We start from the raw sequence: 27,205 nt of genomic DNA on the forward strand, positions 1-27,205 counted from the left end.
ACAAAACAGTAAATAAATAAACTGTGGGGCTTCGTAAAAGTCTGTCTCCCATCCTCCGCAGCCCCCACCGAGTTCGTTGATTACAAAATGTTTTCACTGAAAGTATTCTTGGTCATTAAGGAAATGGGTCAATCACACCAGTAATGGGAGATAATGTACGGTTGGGCCAGGATGGCGTATGGAACCAACGGCACCCTTTCAGATGAATCATCTCCGCACGCGCCTTAAATGATTGAGTGACGCTCCGGAAATCTTACTCTAGATATCCAGAAGGAGTTTTGAATCCTGCCCCCCCCCCCCCCTCCCCCGTAATATAACTCGGTATCTTAAGCATTGTGAGAACATACACAGTAAAAGGGGTTTGTGTTTTATTTGTTAAACACTTACAAAATTTGTAGGAAACAATTAAACAAAAAAAGAGGAAATGGAATGACAGTATGTCTTTCATGGCCGAGAGTTCCCACTTATGGAAGTTCGGCCGCCGAGTTGCAGGTCCTTTCAGTTGACGCTACACTGGGCGACGTGCGTGTCGATGACGATGAAATGATGATGAGGAAAACACAACATCCAGTACCCGAGCAGAAAAAGTCTCTAACCCGGCCTGGAATCGAACCTGGGACCGCTGCATGACACTTACACGCGCTGACCACTCAGATAAGGGGGCAGAAGCTAACAGTTATAATTTTTTACTATGAACATCGAGAAAGGTTCTTTATTTAGAGTAGGAAAAGCAAAGAAAATTTTTCTAGCTCCAATGCTAAAAACACTTAATTTCTTAAAAAAAGCTTTTTTTTTAATTCAAGGCTTGTTTAACTCTTAGAGTTTCTTCTGTCTTTCAACTCTTTTTTCGTAAGCGTCAAGAAAGCTTATTTTTGATATCGAAATATGTAAGCCTCTGTGCAGGGCAACAGAACTATGTAAAAGTTTATTTTTGAACGGAAAAGTATGTGGACTCACACTAAGCGATGCAAATCCAGACTAGAGGGTACGTCAAGCAATTCGTCTGCGAGAAAGGAATCCGCTTCCAATGAAATTTACATGACCCATATGTCTGCAAAACAAAATGACTCAGTTTAAAATCTTGCTTCTGAATACTGCTAATCTTAATCTTTAGTCTTGCAAACAGTCACTGTACGAGAACTGTTATTGTAATTCCACAGCAAATGAATACAAATATTAATGCATCTGACTTTCTCAGAAAACTGCTTAAAATCACAAGATAGCACTCTACTGACATCCTTTACTGGTATTAAGCAACTAAAATGATTCTGATATTATTTTCACAAATACATTCTGCCAATCACTGTGCCTTTCAGTGGACATGAACTTTGATGGCAATTAAATTTATTGGCCTACCTGTGCGCACGGATTCCTCGTCTGCTCTACATCTTGTTCCTGTTAGGATTAATGATCTGACTGTCAAAAATCAAATTTCATTTCTTGTACTTGCGATGTGCAACGCAAGACGGTAAATTATCAGTTTTCATAAACGCTTCTCAGTACACAACTCATGATGTTCAATGCGAGTGTGCAAACATAGTGATGAACGTAAACGAAAATGGGGAACTAATCTTAATGACTGATAAATGGGAAGAGAGTCACCAAGTTTAACTGTGCTTCACTACACGACAACAATAATACACCTTTTCATAAAGTTCGCATGCCTAGACAACTTAGCAGCCTGTTTCTTAATAACTCTCCTGTGTACAACTGCCTCCCTTGACACTTGTTTCGAGTATAAGACAAGATTATATGGTTCATTGCAAAATTTCTACGGCAAACTTCGACTATACGCAATGTTCTAACAATGAGCAGCTGCACAGTTACAAATACAAAAACAAAAAACTGTATTACCTTAAAAGTTGGCTTTTATCATTCTTCCATTAATATAATCTTATTTGTTCAATAACTTTCTTCAAAACTATAAAATCCTTTTTAAATAACGCTGCCTCCACTACATAGCAGGCCAGCTTTCATCCTTATTAAATCAAGTACAATGCAAGACTGTCCAACACATTCTGCTACTGCCAGTCTCTGACTTACTCTGACAAAGCAAAGCTAAGCTCTCTGACCAACATCTGTGGTCTCAAACAAAGACTGTGATTACATCGATATTAAAACGGCCAAAACTTCCTGAAAATCGTCATGGCAAACAAGACAGCTCCATTTCAACTCTCTGGTGTCAGTCTGTTTTAACAATGTAATCGAATCGACAACATGGCAGAAAAATTCCCACACGTAGAATATTCAGTATTTAAAGCGCTATTCAGTATCATCAATTTTGAGATGTCAGTTCACCCATATTAATTTTGTACAACCTTTCCGTTTGAAATTTTCAAGTTTCCCGTATCTAATTTTTACAGCATACACCGGGCAATATGAAATTGGTCATACACATCATACGTGAAGGTTTTCTCGAAGCATAGTGTTCTGAAAAACGCTCGGACGTACTGTTTGCGAGGTGAAGGACTTGTGCGATAAATCTGTGCCACCCTGTTAGTTCAGAACCAGGCTTTCAGAAAACAGCTGCATGGTCGCTCCGATTTAGACGGTTGACTGCTTTACGTTTCCGACCAGTACGTTACTCTAATACTGTGGCATGAAATTATAATCAAGAGGATTTTAACCAAGTTGACAGCCAACCACTATATGCCTTATTAATTATATATGTCCTCAGAACACATCTGAATGAGTGTGTGTGTGTGTGTGTGTGTGTGTGTGTGTGTGTGTGTGTGTGGAAAAGTTTACTCGGTGAGTGAATAGGTTTTCGCGACTGTTTGTATGTTTCATGCTGTGTTAGTGAGGACGCATAAAGCATGAAAATCGCCCTGCAGCTAGCCATATGATTCTGCACGGGCGTGCAGAGTTTGTTTAGATCCATGACCTGTGGCGCTTTCGTGTTCTCAAAAGCATCTGATAACGGCACGTACGTGGTGTTTCATCGCCAGCCATTACTCTCTGCAGCGATAAGGTTCCCTCATTTCTCAGTTATCCTCTGCGTTACACCCAGTAGTTTGGCGTAACTCTTGAGAAAACAGCCATGCAACAGTACAATGTTTATGATGGTCAGAAACATTTGGTTGCTGGAAAAATCGAAGTAATATTGGGCTGTTTCATTTCAGACGAAAAGTTCTTACCTGTGGGCACCACCGTTTAAAAATCAACTGACAGAGATGCTCGTAAGTGTTTCGACGTAACAGAATGAATGAAATCTTTGAAAATAGAAAAAAATGGTGAGTTTTGCCTGAATATCTCAGCAGGTAAGAACATGGCCCATGATAGGCAATGTTCCAGATTCAAGGTGGGTTCCTGCAGATAGTTTTAATCTGTCAGAAAGTAGTACTGTTAATACTGTTTTAAAGGACTTGTTTTACCTCGGTTTTTTCCCTAAGCACTAACATCACGGTTTTATTGGAAGCGAGGCATAACAAGAAAAAGGTAAGTTTAAAATTTGACGTCGGATTAATAATTAAATAACCAGATGATGATGTTTGTTGGTGGAGCGCTCAACTGCGCGGTCATCAGCGCCCGTACAATTCCCAATTTTTCCACAGTCCAACTTTTACGCAATCCAATCTAGCCACTATCACGAATGATGATGAAATGATGACAACACAAATACCCTGTCCCCTGGCAAAGAAAAATCCCCAACCCGACCGGGGATCGTACCCGGAATCCCGTGATCAAGAGAGACCAACGCTGACCACGAGCTGCGTGCGTAAATAACCGGGAACCCAGCATCACAGCTCATGGAAAAATAGTGAGATTTCAAGAGACCATTACGAAATTCGGCTGAATGATTCAGACGTTCAACGTCACCGCATCCTGCAAGATTAAAAGTTTAATGTGTTACTAGGATTATTGGTATACTAATGCTAAGAATTTGTGATCAGTCTTTGTAACCTATTATGGGTCTGGTGATGAAAGTTGTCTTTCCATTTTTGTACCGAAATTTTAAATTCAGCACCAGTATCTCGCCGGCCGCTGTGGCCGAGCGATTCTAGGCACTTCAGTCTGGAACCGCACGACCGCTATGGTCTCAGGTTCGAATCCTGCCTCGGGCATGTGTGTGTGATGACCTTAGGTTAGTTAGGTTTAAGTAGTTCTAAGTTCTAGGGGACTGATGACCTCAGATCCCATAGTACTCAGAGCAATTTGAACCATTTTTTGAACCAGTGTAATGAAATCAATGCAAGAAAGTACTTGATTGATATACGAAGTCTGGCTGTTAGGAAAAGCGCCGAAAATTTCCAATAGTTCTTTGCCGATGAAAGTAGAAGTCGTGACATTATACATTCGTCCTTCATCCACTTCTATTGGCAGGTTTGACAAGGATGAGTTCGTTGATGGGTACAGACTGATTCTGTAATATACAGCGTGGTTACAATTAAACTTTCGATACTTGAGCCGGTCCATACGGAAGACTATTACAATCAGGATACACAACTTGAGAGGAATAAAGTTCAGATTGAGCGCTGCGGGATTTGCTTTGTTAATAGTGTTAGTGTCATTATTTTCGGTTAGGCGTCGGTACTGGTACGAAGACGTAGGTATAGGTTTGAAACACAGGCAGCAGTGTGCACTATATTTGCAGACAGTCAACGTGGATCTGGACAAGGTGAGCAGGTCATTATTCGCAAAGCCGTTTTATCAAAGCAACAGCAATAGTGCTGCTACTCTTCGCAAGTATCGGCGAATTAAAGGATTACAGAGAGGTCCCCTATCCGCACTGGGGTTGAAGAACATGATTCGAGAGTTCGAATTAACTGACGATTTGGGAAATGCTACCATTCCCTGTTTTTACTTCTTTGTTGGTATATTTTGCTGGTGTTTATGTTTTTTCTTCTAACAGTTGCTCCACAAATTATTCAGAAGTTACTGTTGCCATGAATGCTGGACGCAGTGAGATCTACAACAAGAGGACGAACTCTGTCACGAGAGCTGAACGTTCTATGGCCCACCGTTCGAATAGCGCTGCGAACAGCTACGAAATAATGTGGTACCACGCTGTTGCGGATGCAGATGGTAGCCACAATGAGTGAAGTTTGTAACTTAGAACGTAGACATGGTACGCATTTAACAAACGTTACCCTCTCACGTGAAAATCAAAATTTGTTTCTTTCAATGGTTCATTCATTATTTCTCTTCCACATATCCCTAAAAATGTTTCTACAAGGTTTCAGTGTCCTACGTTCACTCTTTTTTCATGGGGACTCTCTCAAGTAACGAAAGTTTAATAATTACCAATCAGTATATGTATATGACAGGCATCATAAAGCAGTGTAAAGACTTAGCTGCCAGTTTATTTACTCATACGTGCTCCAATGAAGTCAGTTTTTTATACATCACTTTAGTTGCACATGAACTGCTGAAACATGTCGGTACACTCGGGAGTGCGCAAGACAGAAGGTCCCAATTTGGAGTCTCGGTCCGGCACACAGGCCGGCCGCTGTGGCCGAGCGGTTCTAGGCGCTTCAGTCCGGAACCGTGCTGCTGCTACAGTCGCAGGTTCGAATCCTGCCTCGGGCATGGATGTGTGTGATGTCCTTAGGTTAGTTAGGTTTAATTATTTCTAAGTCTAGGGGACTGATGACCTCAGATGTTTTAGTCCCGTAGTGCTTAGAGCCATTTGAACCATTTGAACCGGCACACAGTTTTAATCTGCCAGGAAGTTTCATATCATCACACACTCCACTGAAGAGTGAAAATTTCATTCTGGAAACATCACACACGCTGTGGCTAAGCTATGTCTCCACAATATCCTTTATTCCTGGAGTGCTAGTACCACAAGTTTCGTTAGAGAACTTCTGTGAAGTTTGGAAGGCAGGAGAAGAGGTACTGGTGGAAGCCATGCTGTGAGGACGGGTCGTGTGTCACTTGGCTGAGCACTTACCCGCGAAAGACAAAGGTTCCGAGCTCTAGTCTCGGTCCGGAACACAGTTTTACTCTGCCAGGAAGTTTCATAAGTGGCTAACGTTTGGTGTCCGTTACATCAAATTAACATTTAAAGGTAACGTTAAGAAGCGAGCCAGTGACCTGTTTTGGTGTACTCTTCCTCTGGTGTGGATCATTAAGGTCTTAGGTGGTATCGACGTTCTACTACAGTTGTAATCAATTCGTTTAGTCAACATACACTCACTCACTTCTTCGCTCTTTTGACATCTCTGAGAGGCGACGATCCAGCGCCGCTCTCACTATCTGATGTCAGAGGGCACCTTGTCTTGCCATCTTCCTCATGGGCGCTAATGGGGTCATGAGCCTTCCTTGTCGCATACCTGGCGGACTATTCTGCCAAGGTCCATTCCGACAAAAAGGTCTGCCCACTGCAAACGTCTCGCCTGACGATGTCCAATACCGCTTATTGGTCGGCGAACTTACCTAGTTCTTCATTGGATCTCCAAACCTATATGTGTGTTGTTTGGTCACATGTTTTCCTGTAGACATTGTTTTCGAAGATTGAGAGTTGGTACTTTTCTTCTGTGTTCATGCTCCATGTTTCCACTCAATTAAGCAGTACTGGCTTGATGATTTTGTTGTAGAGTTTCAGCTTGGTTTTCCTGGGAGCATACAGTTTTTGGAGGGAAAAGCAAACTTTGTTTGCGTTACGAAGTCTAGTTCGGTTTTCGACTTGTATGTGTAGCTGGGAGTGTTCTTGAAAGTGTGGTTTCCTATGTGAAGGTCATCGCGTTGTTCTATAATCATGTTTTCCCTTTGTATATTAGCTTCAGTCAATGCGAAAATGTTGTGGATACAAAACAAACTTGTTCGTTCTTGTCGGATCAGAGAGATCAAAACAATTTAGAGCACTAGTGCTGCGGGGCGGGGTTTATTTCTCCTTTTTTGTGCTTCCACACTCAGCTAATCAAACTTACCTCATTAGACCTGGGCGATGCGAGGTAACTTTCGGTATGTGGTACATAATTAGAGTTACTGTTCCCTCTGTCATCTGAAAAAGATGCGAGAACAGCTGGCATTACCCTGTTCTCCTGTCAGTTGCTCTTCTGCAACCTTCTGAGCTGCACATGAATACCGCGCATGCTGGGTAGAAATCCCTGAAAACGCATTCAGTCAGTCTGTATTCGACTGAAACATGAAAATGCATTGATATAGCTTCATTATTATTCAGAGTTATTCGTAAGTACTCTCTTTATTGATTGCCAATTACTGTAGCACTTCTATGAACATATAAGGAAATATTTTTCCAGTCAATATAAAACTCGCTACTGTTCTATCCATCACAGGCAATCACCACGTGTAATTCCAAAACGTATGAACAGTACAGCTACATTCTTCTGCTCTCAAATAGGCTGTTTACAGTTCACGGAATAAAATCATTGTTGAACGAAAAGTCTGTCATCTAAAAGTGGGCGCGTTTTCACCGTATGTATTCTAAACCACACTATGCTGAACCAAACACTTTCCTCCCGATTCTACAATCCACTGTTTACATAAAACTGCCGTATGTCAATGAAAAGCGTTTCACGGTTATTGGAGAGTTAAGGCGGCCAATTGCAGACCCGGCTATCTTTTCGCCGTGAACCAGCCGCATTCGGCCGTATATAAATACCCACATTTCCTAAAGGAAAGTCTGAATTGCCTCATCGCTTGGGAATTTAATAACTAGTGCTTTTTAGTTAAATAGACAAGGAAAGTGTCTACAGTTCAAATTCACATCTGCAACAGCAAAATCACAGAAGACTCAATTTTTTAAAAATAGATCATGAGTCAAACTTCGCTTATCTGTTCTGTTTGTATGAGAAGTTCCTAAATCTACAGTTTTATGTACTGGTCTTTTGATTGTTACATATTTCTAGGTAAAGCATATGTTTCCACTGTGATATTCCAAATTTACGGGTTTTCCTTGAAAATGATGCATCACCTGCCAGTTTCAATGAATTTCAACAAAATTTGCAGTAACTTGATGCACTGGTGTACAAAAGGAATTTAAAATTACATCCTTCTTTGGTCTTTAGAGTTAAACGTTCGAACTTATTTTCAAGTTCTTATCTCTAGACAGTGTGAAAATTTTGTCTTATGATTTTCAAATCGTTATAGGAAAACTTTTGAATAGATTGATCTCAATTTTGGTGGTATAACTATCTAAAAATTTTGGACATGAATGTAACATAAAATTAATAACTTATCATACATCTCTAAATGATCAGAAAATATTTTGTAATATGCTGAATTTCGCCACGTTTGCTTCCATACTTTGGGATCTTTCCTGCCCAATTTACGCCGAGTACTTGTCCGTTCTTTCAGTAGCTCCATCACTCTATATAATCTTAAACTCTGCTCGCACGAAGAAACCAACATGTCGTTTCCTTTCATTAGTTTAACAAACTGTATGAGTTTTATTTTGTGTTTTTGCAAGAAGTTGCAGATGTCTGGCCCAGATGACGACTTCATACGATTACCCACCGTTACGAGTAATGTTCATCCATTTACAGGGGAATGAGCACATAAATCTAGACACGATGCAGAGGGACCACAGACCAGGATTCACTGGAAGGCACTCTAAGAAATTCATCTCCCGACCGATTCTTATGTTCTGTTTGCCAGTCTGGGATCCGTACGAATATTAAAGGTCTGAGAAACAGCGAGAGGTTGTTACTGAAGTGTTCAGTGAACCCCAGTAGGAGATGCTGCGACATTGCGTATCTGTTATGCTTGTAAAAATATTTGTTCAGTACGACGTGGACGAAAGCAAAATGCTCTACTTTGATAACTGTTCACTTTTATCGAGAAAGTATGTGATTGTGCTTCGTCAACAACAATTTTAGGCTCCAGTAAATCACACGATTAAAAATAACCAATATTGCAATCACAGATCTGTATTTTCTCACGTCTCTCAAAGCAAATGAGTTCCAGTTTCGTTTTTTTTAACGGTGATAATTTACAGAACATAAGGACCAAGACGAAAACGAGCTTCACGGTACAACCACCACAAAGTTGAAAACTCGACTATTATACAACAACCAAGAATGTTACCCTACAATGAGTATAAGCGTATACCTACCTCAGAGAGTTTATTTGAATAAAATTACCAAAATTTATGTAACTCAGATTACAATAAATTGCTATTTGTGCCCTATTGTTGATAAAACGAATAAAAACAACCGTGAATACACGACAGGAAGTGGCGCAGCGCTTTAAGATGACTAACCTTGGCGAGTTTTAACGTTAAGCGAAAGGCATTGTATATCATGGGAAGACTTCCTCTTGAAATTCCGAAATCGGATGTTTCAGAACGTGCCGAGAGACGAATTTCATTTTTTCACGAACATCTCGTGTCATGTACGCGACATTAAAGGTACGTAAGTTCGAATTAGTGAGCTACAGTCATTTTTTTTCACAGGAATGAATAGGAAGCGGGAAAAATGTTAAGTTTCCTATGCCTCACGCCATGTGATGGCTTGTGGAATTCAAATTTCTGGTTAAATCAAAGTTATTTTATTACCAAGACGCAAACCAAAGGCCCTTGGCCGAACAACACTTAGCCGACACTACTTAGTAATATTACTGACATATGCGGAAACACCTGATAACTGCTATATCTCCTGGTTGACGTCCTTCCTCATTCGGGAAAACGCTGAAAAGTCAGTTTCGAATTTTTAATATCGAGACCACTGTTTCTACTGGTCTGATGTAGATATCCATCTCTTATAAGAATGTGGTAATCTCTTCATCCTTGCACACACAGTGAACGGAACATTCTTGATAATTTGTTTCCCATATTCTATTCTTTGTTTAACTCCTAGTGGTTGTGGTTGACAGTCAAGTAGATTTTTTAAAAGGACGTCACATTCGCTTTTGACTGTAGAAATTATTTATATCAAAATTGTAATTTCGGCCTCATGGTCACTATCAAGCGGCAATTTTGTTTCGGAACATGTCAAGAATGCCGGACATTGCAATAGCGGACATTTGCGGCCGGCAGAGTTTGCTGGACGTTTTCAATCACCCCCTTCTCCAGGTAGTTTGAGCAGTCAATCTTCGGGCAAGGGAGGCCCTTCCTTGCATTCGTCGTGCCCGCTTCCATGCCGTCTCCGCATCTTATCCGACACAGCCGGTACGTAAGGTGCCTCCTCCTTCCACATCTTGGCTTCTTGAAGTCATGTTGTCAAATGTGCTGATATATACTGATATAATTATTGATGGTGTCCCACTACATAGATAGATCTAGTTTCATCTACCACCAATATATTTCCCTTTTAACGAAATACAGAGCTTCATTTCACTATCCGAAAATTGAAATTGTTGGGAAACGAAAGCAATACAGTCGACTAGATCAATATGTAATTAGTTCATACAAGCACAAATATAACCCCATCCTCTCTCCGTGTCTACGGCGGCATGTTACCGCACTTATTGACTGCGTGCGATAGAAGCACCTGTCGCCATGAGACGAACAGGAAAAGAACGATGTAAAAGAATTTCGAATGTTCGCTAATCTTTATCAACACTGCATTCGAAGCTTGTTTTATAACTGTGAGCGACAGTTCAAAAAACAGTAAGGAGAGAAGAAACGGGTATTTGACTTGTTCGAAAGAAGAACGACATATTGTATGTCAATTTACTCAGTCAAATTCGATGTCCTTGGCGGCCAAAAATGTATTAATAATGTGTCGCGGGACAATGCTCAAAACAGAGAAAGAAAGTATGGTCACTATATTGAATATTACAGTTGAAAAAAGTTTGATGTAACTGTAACTTCTGGTGACGGGAGGGTCAGTTGAGTGATGTTTAATGTTGGCTTCGTTAAGCTAAATCCCACTGCTTGTTGATTAAACACTAGTGAACCGGGATACGACCAGCTAATTTCATCATTAAGCTATTTAGGAACACTGTTGTGAAGCCTGAAACACACTTTAATTTTTACAGCTAATAAGGACTGATTTCTATCACACTTTGCACAGGCTTTGAACTTCCAGGTGATAAATGATCATTTACAATTTTGGTCTAAATAGGTTTCATTATTTTTATACAAAGACTACAGTACGCTTTATTTATTATTAATACTACCACCGATAATGGTGCTTCAATATAGTTAATAATTTTAACTAAATAATGTACGAGTACTCACTGGTCTTCAGAGCTTTTTAATCCATTGCCTTTTTACATATTTTAATCCAGTGTCCGAATATGGGCAGTGGCTTTCAAGCAGGACTTAATGTCTCTAGTATCTATAATTTTTTACGTTTCTCTCTACCCTGTCGCCCAGCTTCAAATATTTCTTCTCTTTCTTCTTCCCTTCAGGATTCATCTCCAGCTTCATGTACATGCAGTTTGTGAGGTTCATTTCCTTCCTCAAGCATTCCACCAAACAGGAGATTGTGGGGTGAGGATTTCCAATAATATTTATTTTGTTGTGCCACCCTTCAACAGCATTCGTCGTTCGGTGCCTTTTTCCGTACCGGTTCAACATCTCTATGGGGATGTCCTCATTATGTAGACAGTTGTCCAGAAGCTAATCAAAAAATTCAGAGAGTCTTTCGTTATCAGGAGCTTGTGCACGAATCTCAATTCATCCGTTACCGACGTTCTCCGGTTTTACAAACGCCAGCACTGCAGAAATGCAGACGTGAAGACTCACATCTTCGGTCTGGCGTTAATCCTCAGTTAGACCGAAAACTTGAAGCGTTCACCATAAACCCTTCTTCGTATGGAAATAACATCCACTTATTTCATTTGAGGAGAAAACTTAAAATGCGATCGTCAGAACTGATTTCTTTCAGAATACTGCATGATTAAACGAGGAAATGATGTGAATTACATGAACTATTGTCATTGTTTACGTCCTTACCACAAATCGCAGTTGTTCGTTGCAGTTTGTGTTAAGGATGTTAACACAGACAATAGTTCATGTAATTTACATCATTTCATGATGTACGGAGCTTCGCGCTCGTTTAATTTTGCAGTAGTGAAGAGCTCAGTTCTGACGATGAAGTGAATTCATATCGGAGGGTTTGAAAGTTTAACATATTCTGCAACAAAATTATCACTTGATAATGACCTTAAGGCCGGAACTGCAACTGTGAAATAATTTCTACGAGTATGATATCCTTAAATATAGTTTACCGTTTGCATTCTCTACAATTTCTACCCCCTACACCCCTCCCCCCTCCCCTCATCTTTCCACCCCGCTCCCTAGTCGTCTTTCCAATACTAAATTAACAATCCCTGGATGATTTATAAAAATGTCTCATTAATTTATTCCTAGCTGTGATAGAGATTTCCAATTTATTTCATTCGCCTCTTGCTCCTTCCAACCTCTCTTCCCTCATACTTCATTAACCTACATATTTTTAAACCTGCACTTGTAATATATTTAATACGCTAAAGGTTCATCTTCCACACTTTTTCCGAGCCGACATTATCATTCTATACAATTATTTGTACCAGATAAGCAATTTCATATGCCTGGACCACTCAGTCAGTGTTTTTCCAATTTCAGCAATGTGTTACCTCTAGTTAGCAGTATTCTCTCACTTTTGTAGGTGTGTCCTGCCACCTTATCTACAGCAAGTCACTTTTCTCCTTTCTACCACTCTTCGTTACTTCGGTGTTAGCTTTGTTTATCTTTATCGTCATCACCAGCAGCAGCCATTACACATCCACTGCAGGATATTGGCTTCCTCTACACTATTTCACACATTTAGATCGCCGGCTGTCCTAATCCAAGTTCCTCCTTCAAATTTTCTCATGTATTCTATCCACCTTTCACATGGCCATTATGTGATGTCACAAGCCGTCTGCACACCAAGTATAAATCAGTAAACAGGTATAAGTGCATGTTATCCCGATTTTTGTGGGTAAATAAGAAATGACTATAATAAATAACAGTTTATCGCCAAGATAGCGATTTTCGTTGAAACGTAGCCCTTTCGTGGGAGAGGCCGTTTTCATTAGAAGAGTTATATTTCCAAGATGAAACTGACTGTTAAACACCGCCAGAGAATTGGAACTCAACTGCCCTCCTGTCCTATTAGTAGCTTCAATCAACTCATTTGTGACTGAGCTGACTTGTCTAGGTTTCATTTCACCCCGTTGTCAAGAGTTTCCCACTTTGGCGGTGCTTAGCTGAAGGCAGGAAGATAATAAACGATACCCCACCAGCCAACGGTTTACAGTGTTTTTACATTCTCCTTGAACTTTTATCTCTTACCATCCAGTAACGTACAGCCTTCGTCCTTCTGCCAACTATTCGCCTGGCTATATGGCCCGCCCACCAACGTTTCCCACCTACCTATGTATGCTTCATTCCCATTATCATCATAAAGATTCTTTCACGCCACTCTGCTGCTGATTTAGTTGTTCGTTTTCGTGTCTCTTCTAGTAACTCACACCACGTGTTCACCAATTTTTGGCTGAGCAGTTCTCAATTTGGAACAGTTTTGGTAGTGCAAGCCCAAGTCTCATTGCATTAGTACACCCATCTGCGATCTTGTTTCTGTGCTGAAACTTTCTACCATTTCTTTGACTGTTGTTTCCGTGTGAGATTAGCTCATAAAAATCGATACATTGCTCCGTGTTCTTCGACAAGTTACAGCACCATAAGTAGCGACTATTTAAGTAGATCGTTAATCTTCGTGAGTCTATTTATCTAATGAGGTATTGAAGCCAATATAGCACTTCACAGTGGAGCTATTCTTTTCTACATCTACATCTACATACATACTCCGCAATCCACCATACGGTGCGTGGCGGAGGGTACCTCGTACCACAACTAGCATCTTCTCTCCCTGTTCCACTCCCAAACAGAACGAGGGAAAAATGACTGCCTATATGCCTCTGTACGAGCCCTGATCTCTCTTATCTTATCTTTGTGGTCTTTCCTCGAAATATAAGTTGGCGGCAGTAAAATTGTACTGCAGTCAGCCTCAAATGCTGGTTCTCTAAATTTCCTCAGTAGCGATTCACGAAAAGAACGCCTCCTTTCCTCTAGAGACTCCCACCCGAGTTCCTGGAGCATTTCCGTAACACTTGCGTGATGATCAAACCTACCAGTAACAAATCTAGCAGCCCGCCTCTGAATTGCTTCTATGTCCTCCCTCAATCCGACCTGATAGGGATCTCAAACGCTCGAGCAGTACTCAAGAATAGGTCGTATTAGTGTTTTATAAGCAGTCTCTTTTACAGATGAACTACATCTTTCCAAAATTCTACCAATGAACCGAAGACGACCACCCGCCTTCCCCACAACTGCCATTACATGCTTGCCCCACGTCATATCGCTCTGCAACGTTACGCCCAAATATTTAATCGATGTGACTGTGTCAAGCGCTACACTACTAATGGAGTATTCAAACATTATGGGATTCTTTTTCCTAATCATCTGCATTAATTTACATTTATCTATATTTAGAGTTAGCTGCCATTCTTTACACCAATCACAAATCCTGTCCAAGCCATCTTGTATCCTCATACAGTCACTCAACGACGACACCTTCAGCAAAAAGCTGCACATTGCTATCCACCCTATCCAAAAGATCATTTTTGTAGGTAGAAAACAACAGCGGACCTACCACACTTCCCTGGTGCACTCCAGATGATATCCTCACCTCCGATGAACACTCACCATCGAGGACAACGTTCTGAGTTCTATTACTTAAGAAGTCTTCGAGCCACTCACGTATTTGGGAACCAATCTCATATGCTCGTACCTTAGTTAGGAGTCTGCAGTGGGGCACCGAGTCAAACGCTTTCCGGAAGTCAAGGAATATGGCATCCGTCCCTTCATCCATGGTTCGCAAGATATTATGTGAAAAAAGGGCGAGTTGCGTTTCGCAGGAGCGATGCTTTCTAAAGCCGTGCTGATGCATGGACAGCAACTTCTCTGTCTCAAGGAAATTCATTATATTCGAACTGAGAATATGTTCGAGAATACTGCAACAAACCTATGTTAAGGATATTGGTCTGTAATTTTGAGGATCCGTCCTTCTACCCTTCTTATATACAGGCGTCACCTGCGTTTTTTCCAGTCGCTAGGGACTTTACGTTGGGCAAGAGATTCGCGATAAATGCAAGCTAAGTAAGGAGCCAATGCAGTAGAGTACTCTCTGTAAAACCGAATTGGAATCCCATCAGGATCTGGCGATTTATTTATTTTCAACCCATTCAGCTGCTTCACAACCCCAGGGATGTCTAGCACAACATAATTCAGGAGCATATGTTAAGGAGATGGTTTTAAGCTTGCATTGAACCTTTGGTAAAAGACAGATTAAATATGTTAAATACGAGTGTGAAAGACTATTCTGTCAGGAATTTCATTCTTATCGTCCAATAATTATACAGTAAAAACTCGATTAACCGTCACTCTTTAAACCGTCAGTTTCTGTTAACCGTCACTGCTGTCACAGCATAATAATACTGTAATAACAGAATGCTCTAAGGTGCAGTGACGTGTTCGCTTTATTTATTTGCTCTATTTTAGTGGGAAGTGAATGTACCCGCCCGCCGTAGAATGGTACATAAAATATGACCTTCAGTTGACGTGCTAGCATCTCCCCCTTTTCTTGTCTGTCTCACTTGTGAGTCAACGATCATCACTGGATCGGTTTCCAGTTGTGGCGAGAAGACTGTAATTGTCGCAGTGTATCTAACGGGCTGTGCGTGTTACGTGTTTTCCACTTGAATAAGCTTTATTGACTAATATTTTACACTACCGTATTTAGTGCAGGTGTGTGTGACACTTGATAAAATGTCTGAAAAACGTAAACGTGTTGTTTTAGGACTTAATCAAAAACTTGAAATTGTAAAACGCTTAAGAAAGGGCGAAACTGCGACAAGTGTAGCGCTGATTTATGGTATTGGAAGAACAACAGTTAACGTAATGCTGATAAAATAGAAGAACGTGTGTCAACAATGCAGAGCACGGATGGAGATGTGCGAACAAGAAAGACAATGAAACCTGCAAAATATGATGAATTGGACACTGCAATGTACCGATGGTTTATACAAGCAAGAAGTCAGGGGATTCCACTTTCAGGGCCTATAATAATGGCCAAGGCTGTTGAAATGAACAACAGACTTGATGGTGACTCGTATTTTAAAGCAAGTATCGGATGGCTCGACAAGTTTAAATTTCGTCATGGAATTCGCCAACTTGATATCAGTGGAGAAAAACTCAGCGCGGATAGCTCTGTAATTGCTGAGTTCCGGGAACAATATAAAGCTCGAACATCAAAAGGGGAGAAGAAACTGACTGACTATTTCCAAGGTAGATAAACTATTTCACCTGTAAGTTTATAGTACAGTACAGTACTGTACACTACGTATTTTGCAACTTTTGTAGCTACTGTACGGATGTTTTTATCATGTAATAAATAGTTTTATTTGCTATTACAATCGTGTTTAATTTGTTCTCGCTCCGAAATATTATTATACAGAGTGTTACAAAAAGGTACGGCCAAACTTTCAGGAAACATTCCTCACACACAAATAAAGAAAAGATGTTATGTGGACATGTGTCCGGAAACGCTTAATTTCCATGTTAGAGCTCATTTTAGTTTGTTCTTCCACCTACGCTCAATGGAGCACGTTATCATGATTTCATACGGGATACTCTACCTGTGCTGCTAGAACATGTGCCTTTACAAGTACGACACAACATGTGGTTCATGCACGATGGAGCTCCTGCACATTTCAGTCGAAGTGTTCGTACGCTTCTCAACAACAGATTCGGTGACCGATGGATTGGTAGAGGCGGACCAATTCCATGGCCTCCACGCTCTCCTGACCTCAACCCTCTTGACTTTCATTTATGGGGGCATTTGAAAGCTCTTGTCTACGCAACCCAGGTACTAAATGTAGAGACTCTTCATGCTCGTACTGTGGACGGCTGTGATACAATACGCCATTCTCCAGGGCTGCATCAGCGCATCAGGGATTCCATGCGACGGAGGGTGGATGCATGTATCCTCGCTAACGGAGGACATTTTGAACATTTCCTGGAACAAAGTGTTTGAAGTCATGCCGGTACGTTCTGTTGCTGTGTGTTTCCACTCCATGATTAATGTGATTTGGGGAGAAGTAATAAAATGAGATCTAACATGGAAAGTAAGCGTTTCCGGACACATGTCCACATAACATATTTTCTTTCTTTGTGTGTGAGGAATGTTCGCTGAAAGTTTGGCCGTACCTTTTTGTAACACCCTGTATTACTGTGTCTATACATAAAATAATTGATTTAGGTTATGCTTTAGAGGAATACAGTGTTTCTGTTATCCGTCTATTCGCTCAACCGTCACGACCACGGTCCCGACGATGACGGTTAATCGAGTTTCCACTGTATATGACAATACATCTGAAATTTAGTAACTTAGAGATCAATTTTTCGTCTGTACCTCATCCACAATTTCTTCAAGACCACCGACACCTTGGGTTGTTGAACATTTTCTCAACATACGTACCTCGGACAGAAGGCAAGTCGTTGCGCGAGCACGCAGAGAGAGCGTATGGTTTGTTATAGAACCTATCATGCCCATGAATGGAGTTCTTCGGACGTACGATTACGTCAGAGAGGAGGAGTCGGAAGGAAACAGAAGCAGTGACGGATAGGAAGAGCGCATCTGCCGATGACGCAACGGGATCTTGCGGGCAAACGCACAGCGGCCCGCTGCGAGGGGCCGACTTCTCCGGAAGAGGTAGCGTGACGTCAGCAGGGGAGCGCCGCTCCCACGTGGCGCGGTACTCCCGCGCGATAAGCAAGCAGCCGCGCTCCAATTGGCGATATAAGCGGCTCTTGCGGACCCCGGAGGCTGCAGTCCGCTCCGTCGCAATGAAGCTCTCCGTCTTGTCGCTCTTGGTCGCTCTGTGCGCCGCGCAGACGCTCTGCTACGTGCTGGACGTCCCGGCAGTCCCGGACGTGGTTCTGGGGCCCGTGGACGAGGCCTCCAGCACGGAGACGTCACCACTGGAAGGCGGCGAGGGGTCGCATGCGCAAAGCGAGCAGTTGGTCGTTACGGGCGCCTGGCCGACCAAGGTGCTACCGCTGCCGCGCATCCTCAGCAGGGTAGCCGGTAGGAGGGTCTACTCCTCTTCCTCCAGGTCCCTCTGTCCCCAGGGACAGCTCCCTGACAGGCTCGGCATCTGCAGGGATATCTGGTGACGCGTTTCACGGTACGTCATTTCAGCGTTATCTGATTAAAGACACAAACTCTTGTTCGCCCTTGCACATATGTTGTTGTTGTGGTCTTCAGTCCTGAGACTGGTTTGATGCAGCTCTCCATGCTACTCTATCCTGTGCAAGCTTCTTCATCTCCCATTACCTACTGCAACCTTCATCCTTCTGAATCTGCTTGGTGTATTCATCTCTTGGTCTCCCTCTACGATTTTTACCCTCCACGCTGCCCTCCCGTACTAAATTCGTGATCTCTTGATGCCTCAGAACATGTCCTACCAACCGATCCCTTCTTCTAGTCAAGTTGTGCCACAAACTTCTCTTCTCCCCAATCCTATTCAGTACCTCCTCATTAGTTATGTGATCTACCCATCTAATCTTCAGCATTCTTCTGTAGCACCACATTTCGAAAGCTTCTATTCTCTTCTTGTCTAAACTATTTATCGTCCATGTTTCAATTCCATACATGGCTACACTCCATACAAATACTTTCAAAAACGACTTCCTGATACTTAAATCTATACTCGACGTTAACAAATTTCTCTTCTTCAGAAACGCTTTCCTTGCCATTGCCAGTCTGCATTTTATATCCTCTCTACTTCGATCATCATCAGTTATTTTGCTCCCCAAATAGCAAAACTCCTTGACTACTTTAAGTGTCTCATTTCTTAATCTAATACCCTCAGCATCACCCGACTTAATTCGACAACATTCCATTATCCTCATTTTGCTTTTGTTGATGTTCATCTTATATCCTCCTTTCAAGACAATGTCCATTCCGTTCAACTGCTCTTCCAAGTCCTTCCACATATAGCAGTCCTTTAATCAAACGTTAACTTATACTGGACGATCTATGCTTATACACCACACCATCTTCAATAACATTCCTAATTTTCCAATTTCCGAGTTTGTGCCTTGTTGAAGTAATCATTTTTTCTATCGCATCTCGACAAATTCCCCTTCTGTCATGAACTGGAGTGCCAGCTGCAGCTTTCGGACTCTCGCTGTTTGGACACGCTAGACAGAGAGCAACAGAGATCCGCGGAAGCTAGAAAAGCTGTCGAGTTACCACGAGCCGTTTACATCCAGTAGCGCACAAAAACCTGCACCAGACGTTTTCATCCGTTCCGTTCTTCGGCTATGCACATCCACGTTGGTTTTCATGTTTTCTAATGTCATCTACCTCCTGTCCGCTTCCATTATGTCTTTCCTTATGTCTTGGAATCATGTAGAGTCTCTCTAGGTCCATGTACCATCTGCTCTCCAGGCTACATGTCCTGCTTCCGTCCGCTTCATTTTCCTTCTTGATGCAATAAATTACCAACAGCCGTATGTATTGTAGAAATTTATTTTATTTTATGAACTTCTATGTGCTACCAGTTTCGGCATTATATTGATGCCATCTCCAGGCCCCACTCGTCATAGTCGTAAAATCGCTACACACGGAAGCAGCCATATAACTGTATCAATTCGTCCTGCAACAGCTCTTGGTGGCCAGGCGACACGGAAGAATTGATTCACGGGTCCAGTTATATGGCTCCTTCCGTGTATAGCGATTTTATGACTATGACGAGCGGGGCCTGATGGTGGCATCAATATAATGCTGAAACTGGTAACATAAAATAAAATAAATTTCTACAATACGTACCGCTGTTGGTAAATTATTGCCTCAAGAAGTTCATGTCAGCCGTCGTCCCACGATCCATAATGGATCAACGAAGATTTCATTTTCCAGTCCAGTCCGTTCTCACATCCAATTGTTTGCTTCCCGCGTATCACAGAAACTCCCACCATGCATCTCTCTATTTTCTACTGAACAAACCTGACTGTTTTTGAATGATTTTCGCTTTACAAAACCACACTTCATTGGCATGTCAAAACTGGTAACACACAGCGATCTCAGCTTTCCTTTTCACATACATTAGAACCGTAACATAGAAAATCCCAGTTACTTTACCAAAAGTATTCCAGGAAGTTTTAATTCTACTAGCACTTCTTAATCTGTCCATCCTGTTGTAGTCTTCAACTACCTAAACACAAAACCACATCTACCAGTTCTATGACTCACTGTCAGTTGATAACAGTTATTTTCTATTGTGTTGACGGCATAATACTTTAGTTTTATTCTAACAGATTTTCTAGCCTACTGTTGAACTCGGTAGCAAACTCGGAAATACGGAGATTGTGAATTTCGCTAAGAAAGCTTGAAAAACTACAGTAATAATTTTGTTAACGTTCTTACGCTGTTTCTATATCCTTCTCGAGAAATCTTTTTTCCTTGACTGTGAAAGAAGATGAAACTCGATGAAGGAATCGGCTGCGTTAACAAATCGATGGCAAGATTCTCAACAAATAAGGCACGATGCGACTCTTAGTACAATCGGGCCTCAGGGCGATTAACACGAAGAATAAACATATTTCCATACGCTAACAATAAAGAAATCTAGTGTAGCAATATTACGTAGAATAATTATCAAGCAGATTATACTGTGTTTGCATATATGATCTTTCATGATGATACGCCGGCTGAAGACGCTCGTGAAGTGATTTTCGCAGTTTGTTAACTGTACGTGCTTGTATGTCAGTGTGCCCGATGGATTAATACCGTTCTCTTCCTCATCTTACGTCGACAGTCTTCATTTCTTCGCAAATCTTCTGCACACGACATTCTTGATAGCCTGTTATATATATTTTGGTCTTTGTCATCCATATAATACTACTCTTCTACTGTATCCTGCCAGTGGCAAAAAACTATTACTACAAGTCAAATGTCACGATTTCAGAGACTTTATGGTGTCATGAAGACATGATTTTTTGTAATGGGTTTGTTTATAAGTAACTCATTTGCTACCAGTCACAATTTTCTTTATTTTATTTTTCGCACGACGCGTTTCGGGAAATGATTCCCATTTTCATGTGCGTTTTTTTTGTGCGTGTTTGTTATGTCATTTCTATGTGATGTTGTCGATGTGTGAGATTGTGCTTAATTTCGTTGACTTTACTGCAATATATAAGAAAACACGCGATTTTTAGTTGGTTATCGATCTTTTTGTGAAGTTAGTGGCGAAATTTATAAGAATTTGTACTTACAGTTTCCTTATGGCCCATTTGTGCAGAGTCTCACACACACACTAAACATCACACACAACTTGTTGTACACTTTTAAACATCGAAAACGTTTTCATAAACAAAACAGTTACACAGATGTTTCCACAAGTAGTCAACAGAGATGACATTATAGGTCTTCCACAGGGTATGACATGCTTTTGTATAGAGGTTATTTACCTTAACAATTTGGGTCATAATTGACTTATATCTATTTTGCAAAATCAAAGAAATGAAGCAGAATCTCACACCTCGACAACATCACATAGAAATGACATAACAAACACAAAAAAACACTTGAAAATGGGAGTCATTTTTCGAAACGCGTCTTGGAAAAATAAAATAAAGAAAATCGTGACTGGTAGCAGATGAGTTATTTATAAACAAACCTATTGTTTTCACAGTCGCAGGCTTTCAGAACCACTTATAATGGATCAAATCTGATTTTTTGTATATAGAGTGGGGTGGCTAGTGAGGAGCGTGCGTAACGGAAAATTTAAAGTAGACTCGTGTGGCAATGAGAATTTGGTTCGAGGAGGGAGACCTGCCTGGGTAATTCGTGCAGCTGTGCGAACCCCTGTGCAAACGTGGCTTAGCGGCCAGCAACCTGCCTTAGTAAGCAAGAGACCTGTGTTCGATTCGCGCCCTTGGCACAAACTTTCACTCGCCATTGCAGTATATATGCATAAAAACTCTTACTGGTTCCTTTAGCATTTGCCTCGCGTATAAACCTGATTTTCGTTTACTTATAACATTTCTTCATGTTGTATTTTATCTGTACGTTAAATCCATACCATCCTTCTATAACACGATGTCTCATTTCATTGCTTTTTCTACAACAATTTTTGCAAGACCATACAGAGCGTTACCTTGGAATTACAATCTTAGACACAGTTTCCTCTGTTTCATCTCAATATTTGGCATCAATAGAACTTGGTTATCGAAGGATATGGTTCCTTTTAGAGCTTAAATAATATGTCTCTTAGAAAAGAAATCGCTGTATCTGTAGCAATAAAAGTAATAAATGAGAGGACGTTTATTTCTAGCTGCCACAGATATTTTCTCTCTCTCTCTGAGATTGTAGTTTTCGTAGACTTGACACTAAGCTGTTTAGGGTACATGAAATTCAAGTTGCAGCACGAAGTAGTTTCATTATCACACAACTGACAACTACTTCCTACTTATTATGTACTATGTTCCACAATAAGAAGCTTACAGATTTATAAGCTTATAGATATTGAACCAGAAAGCTTATAAATTCTGTTGAAGTATCGTTTTGTAGAAAAATGAGTCAACCCTTCATGATATTTTTAAGCAAATTTGTCTCTTAATTTGTGATACAGCAGTCACCATACTTGAAATAGATTTTCCTGCCGTAACTCGTTGCAAAGTGGGATGATTTCTGCCAAGGAGACGAAAGTTGTTGTGTCAGAGAGTACTTAAACGGGAAGAATCGAGCAAATGAACAGTATTCAGAGAATAACGTTCAGGAGGAAATCGATAAAAATCTACCATTTGAAATGCAGTTTTAGAATGTAATTTCTTGTCAGGAATACTAAATACTTTATTTTTTTCGCTGCGAAATGATATTAGGGAGGAAATCTCTCTCTGAGAAACGAAGTTTACGCATTTATATAGGTAATTTCCAAAGTTTAGATAACACAATGACCATCGTTTTGAGAGTCTTGCGTGTCAAGGTGTCTAGGTGAAATCACACCACGAAAATATCTTTGAGGCACAAATGTGGTACACATTGTATAAAATACTGATAACACTCTTTCTGGAATAACAAAATTAACACTAATCACAGTTCACTGTTCTCAGAAAGTTCCGTGGCAAAATGGAAAGCTCTTTGCCCAACGTAGATAAGGCGTTCATGTTGTTGTTGTTTCTGTTGTCGTTGTCTTCTGTTCGAAGACTGCTTTCAGGCAGCTGTGCACACTAGTTTGTCATGTGCAACCTTCTCTATCTCTGCATAACTAACATAACCTACATCTATCTGAACATACTTACCTTACTCAAAGGTTGGTCTGCCTCTACAAATTTTACTCCCCATACTTCTTTCCATTACGAAATTAATGATTTCTTGATGCCTCAGATTGGGTCGCATCAAACGATCCTTTCTGTTACTCATACTGTATGATAAATACTGTGGGGAGAACAAACCAAAGACTGCGATTCATTGGCAGAACACCTAGCAGGTGCGACAGGTCACTAAACAGACTTCTCCGCTCTGTTCTGGAGTATTGCTGTGCAGTGTGGGATCCGCATCAGGTGAGACTGACGGATGGCATTGAAAAAGTTCAGAGAAGGTCAGCTCGTTTTGTATTATCGCGGGAGATAGTGCCACACACGTGATATATAAATTGGAGTGGCAGTCATTAAAACAAATGAGTTTTTCGTTGCGACGAGTTTCAATCACCAGTTTTCTTCTCCTATTGCGAAAATATTCTGTTGGCACCCTCCTACATAGGAAGAAATGAGCATCACGACAAAATAAGAGAAATCAGGGTTCGTACAGAAAAATATAAGTGCTCGTATTTTTCCGAGCGCCTTTAGAGAGTGGAACGGTTCACAAAGGTTTTTCTTGCCCTCAGTGAAATTAATATTATTTTGTTTTGTACATATTGTGTAATAACGTAAGTCAAGTGTAAATTTGGTCGACAGAATACACTTTTCATACAGTTTTTAAAAGTAATCGGGTTGTGTGTGTTTCATGTAAACAAGAATAGATTCAGTTACTATTTAGTCATAAAATTGTGTGCTATGAATCGTTTCTCTCGAGCGATTTTTCTACAAATAGCAAAATTTTTTAACCAGCCCGCTCACAAATTGTCAAAACTCAATAGTTCCGTACTTCTATTGAAGACACTATACGTAAACGACGGTAGAAAACTGAAACCAAAAAACAAAAATGTCGAGGAAGCATTATGATATTAGACGATCCTCGATTAGTGGTATATGGAACACCTGACGTGAGAAGGGCTATAAAGACAAAGTAATGTATCCGTCTCCATAGCCCTATCACAACGACAATCCTCTTGTAGGCGGAGAATGGAAAAGAATAGTATAACACCGTGAAATCTGTACAAATTAAATAAACGGTGGCGAAACAGTTTACATTCACATTGGGTTTATGGCAGATGCTGTTACCGATAGTACACACTTTTTGACGAGAAGCCCTATTATTATCAGACTACCAAAACATTAGAAAAGCTTATAAATAGCACACTTTGCTGTCTCAGTCACATGACTGAATCACTAAAAAGTATAGTTTAACAGACAGAAAAAATTGACTGATTAGAAAATAGTTTTTTGATCGCGTACCTTTACTTCAGTTCCTAGTTCACATTTAGACAGGTGAACTGTTCAACAGGTCGTGCTGAGGTATGTCAGAGTCCATGAGCAGAGAGAGTCCTTCTGCAGCGTCACTGCTGACTCGGCGTGTTTCGTCACGAGGTTGGTTTGTTGCGTGGGCGGTGCGCGGTGGCACTTGTTTGTTTCTACTCCGGCGTCTCGGCAACAAAGCAACAGGTCACGCATGTGACGGGGACCATATGTATATTTGCCTGCCAAGCACTGCGTGACGCAGCGTACGTCGCGTGTTGCGCATGCGAGTGCTTGCTGGAACAGGGTCCGTGTTTAAAGTTTAGCGCAACAGAGCACAGATAGCGCAATGTGACTCAATTTGTCTGTTGCAACTCCTCAATCCTTTAGACCGTATAGAATGAGCACAAACTACAGACTAGAGCTGAAGAGGTGGTCAAACAGGAAAAAGAACGAAAAGGTTAATGTTCCCTATGTCCGAAAATGAGCGCTGAATGTACACTGAAGCGAGTCGTGTCACACAAATTTCTGAGAATAACAGAATGTTACGTGTGAAAGACCTATCATACTTTTTAAAATTTAGTCTTGGTAACATGTCCAAACACCCGCGCTACTGCCATCAACGTTATGATTAAAGTGACACAGGGGAAAATAACTATAATATTTATATGTCTCTCCCCTTACGAGCATTAATCTAATCGTAAGTTACAAAAAAATGGTATTCTATACAGCAGACTCGCTGTTATCCGGTTTATTACGGTTCTTGGACAACACGGATAACCGAAAAACACGTATAGTCTAAAATACACATGTTCTTACCGGAAACTGCTACTTATTGCGTTTACAAAACGTGGTACATGTTGTAAGCCCATTATATTACTTACGCTCAATTCGCTGAATACTGACAACTTATTTACAAAGTTATCTTCAAAACGTATTGTATTTAGTATCACTTGCCTTCATTTCACTTTCGAGAAATAATCTAGTTTTCCTGTTCCCTTGTTCACTCAGTTTCCTCCGGAAAGTCAAAACATCGATACAGTTAAACGACTTTTGTCATCCATGATCTAATAACAGATAAACGCATTTCAGTGCCCGGCGTTCGCTATAATAGGTTCGTCGAACACCGCGTCTCCGCTATTCCGAACGCTTTGTTCACTTAACAACTCAAATCCGGGTTCAAAGACATATCTATGCTTCTCAGTAATATATACCTAAAAGTTGACCCTGAATTCTCGCTAAAGCATGGACTTACTAAATGACTGGATACATACTCTACATGACGGCTTTCTGAAGATGGGGTTGCACTACAGTTGCTTTGCCAGTGAACGGAACTGAAGATATGAACCCCAAAATGAAGCAGGCATATTGTAAAAATCACCGACAGCACTTGCGATATGACCCAAAATCTGTGGTCGGCAGTCCCTGTACGCGTTGCAACTTGCTATGAAGGGAATTACAACACGCTGACTGTCGTTATTTCTCAGTAATCTAAAAGAATTGGTTTTGTTGTCAGTCACCATGATTTTATCAGCTTCTGTGTCCTTGAACAAATGTTTTGACCACTGCATGCTACTGGATGTACATTTCGTAACACCAATCAAAAATTAGTCAGATTTTGTAAACATAATTTAGTTCTCGTTGACGTTTCAGTCCTTTCAGATGCATTATTTCGTGACATGAAAATTGGGGACTAAGCATGTGTAGTGATGCCTATGTGCGTGTTGTCTATGTTGCAGAGGGCTACCGGGGCGCCGATCGCGGCAGCCGAACCTCACACTGAATGCTCGTGGGCGCTGCCAGACGAGACTGCCTGCGTGGAGAAGCAACGGCGTGGTCCAGCCGCTGCCAGTTATGTGATCAACGTTATGTGACCCACGTTATGTGATCAACGGAAATCACAGCACAACGTCTTCAATATCTCCTGTTGATTGGTACCTTTTTATACTCTTTGTATTCATACTGGAAGGAATTTTGTAAATAAAGTATACGAAAAGTCTATGTTTAAATATTGTTTTACTACATAGCAGAAATCGCTGTTTGAATAGCAACAAGGATTGGTCTTTTCGCTCATATAACAAAAGAAAATGCTTAATTCTCAACATCTGGCAGTAAGTTTGTGAGTAACAAGTACGCAAGAATATGAAACCTATGACACAATGGTTCGTCAACCTAAATGTACCCAATGGTAAATCTGAAACATCAAAAATGTTATACCAGTAAATGTAAGACACAGGATAGAGTAATCGACGGTTGATGAGAACTTAATTTTGAATAGAAATATATTCATTCACTTTTGTCTTATAAGTGATTGCTAAGTCTGAAGATTTATATATACAGTCCACTTATTTTCATATTTCAGTTCATTGCTTTTCGGTTGGATGATACCTCGCGATAACTTTTCGTCTCAGCAAGAACGACATTAAGGCTTTCAGACTAAATTGAACTAAGTATGTGATTTATCTATTTTAGGGATTAGTAATACCAATAACAAAATCGCAGCAAATTTATGCTGTAATGAATCATATCGTTACTGGTTCATTCGAGTTTCAGAATGACAGCAATATTCACAAACGTGGTACTTCAAGGAAAAGTGATCTCCTCTATCCTCTAATGATCCAAACTTCCTCGACAAAGAAGGAAAATACA

At 40.7% G+C, this 27,205-nt stretch overlaps 1 long non-coding RNA gene across 1 annotated transcript; it reads left to right on the plus strand.

The window, feature by feature from the left end:
- The first annotated feature begins 17,736 nt into the window (after positions 1-17,736).
- Positions 17,737-26,565, plus strand: LOC124794514. Its single transcript, XR_007016585.1, has 2 exons — positions 17,737-18,123; positions 26,296-26,565. It is a non-coding gene; the product is annotated as an uncharacterized LOC124794514 (long non-coding RNA).
- Positions 26,566-27,205: the final 640 nt, after the last annotated feature.

Source organism: Schistocerca piceifrons, chromosome 1 (assembly GCF_021461385.2).
Source record: "Schistocerca piceifrons isolate TAMUIC-IGC-003096 chromosome 1, iqSchPice1.1, whole genome shotgun sequence".
In the NCBI taxonomy this organism is placed as follows: domain Eukaryota; kingdom Metazoa; phylum Arthropoda; class Insecta; order Orthoptera; family Acrididae; genus Schistocerca; species Schistocerca piceifrons.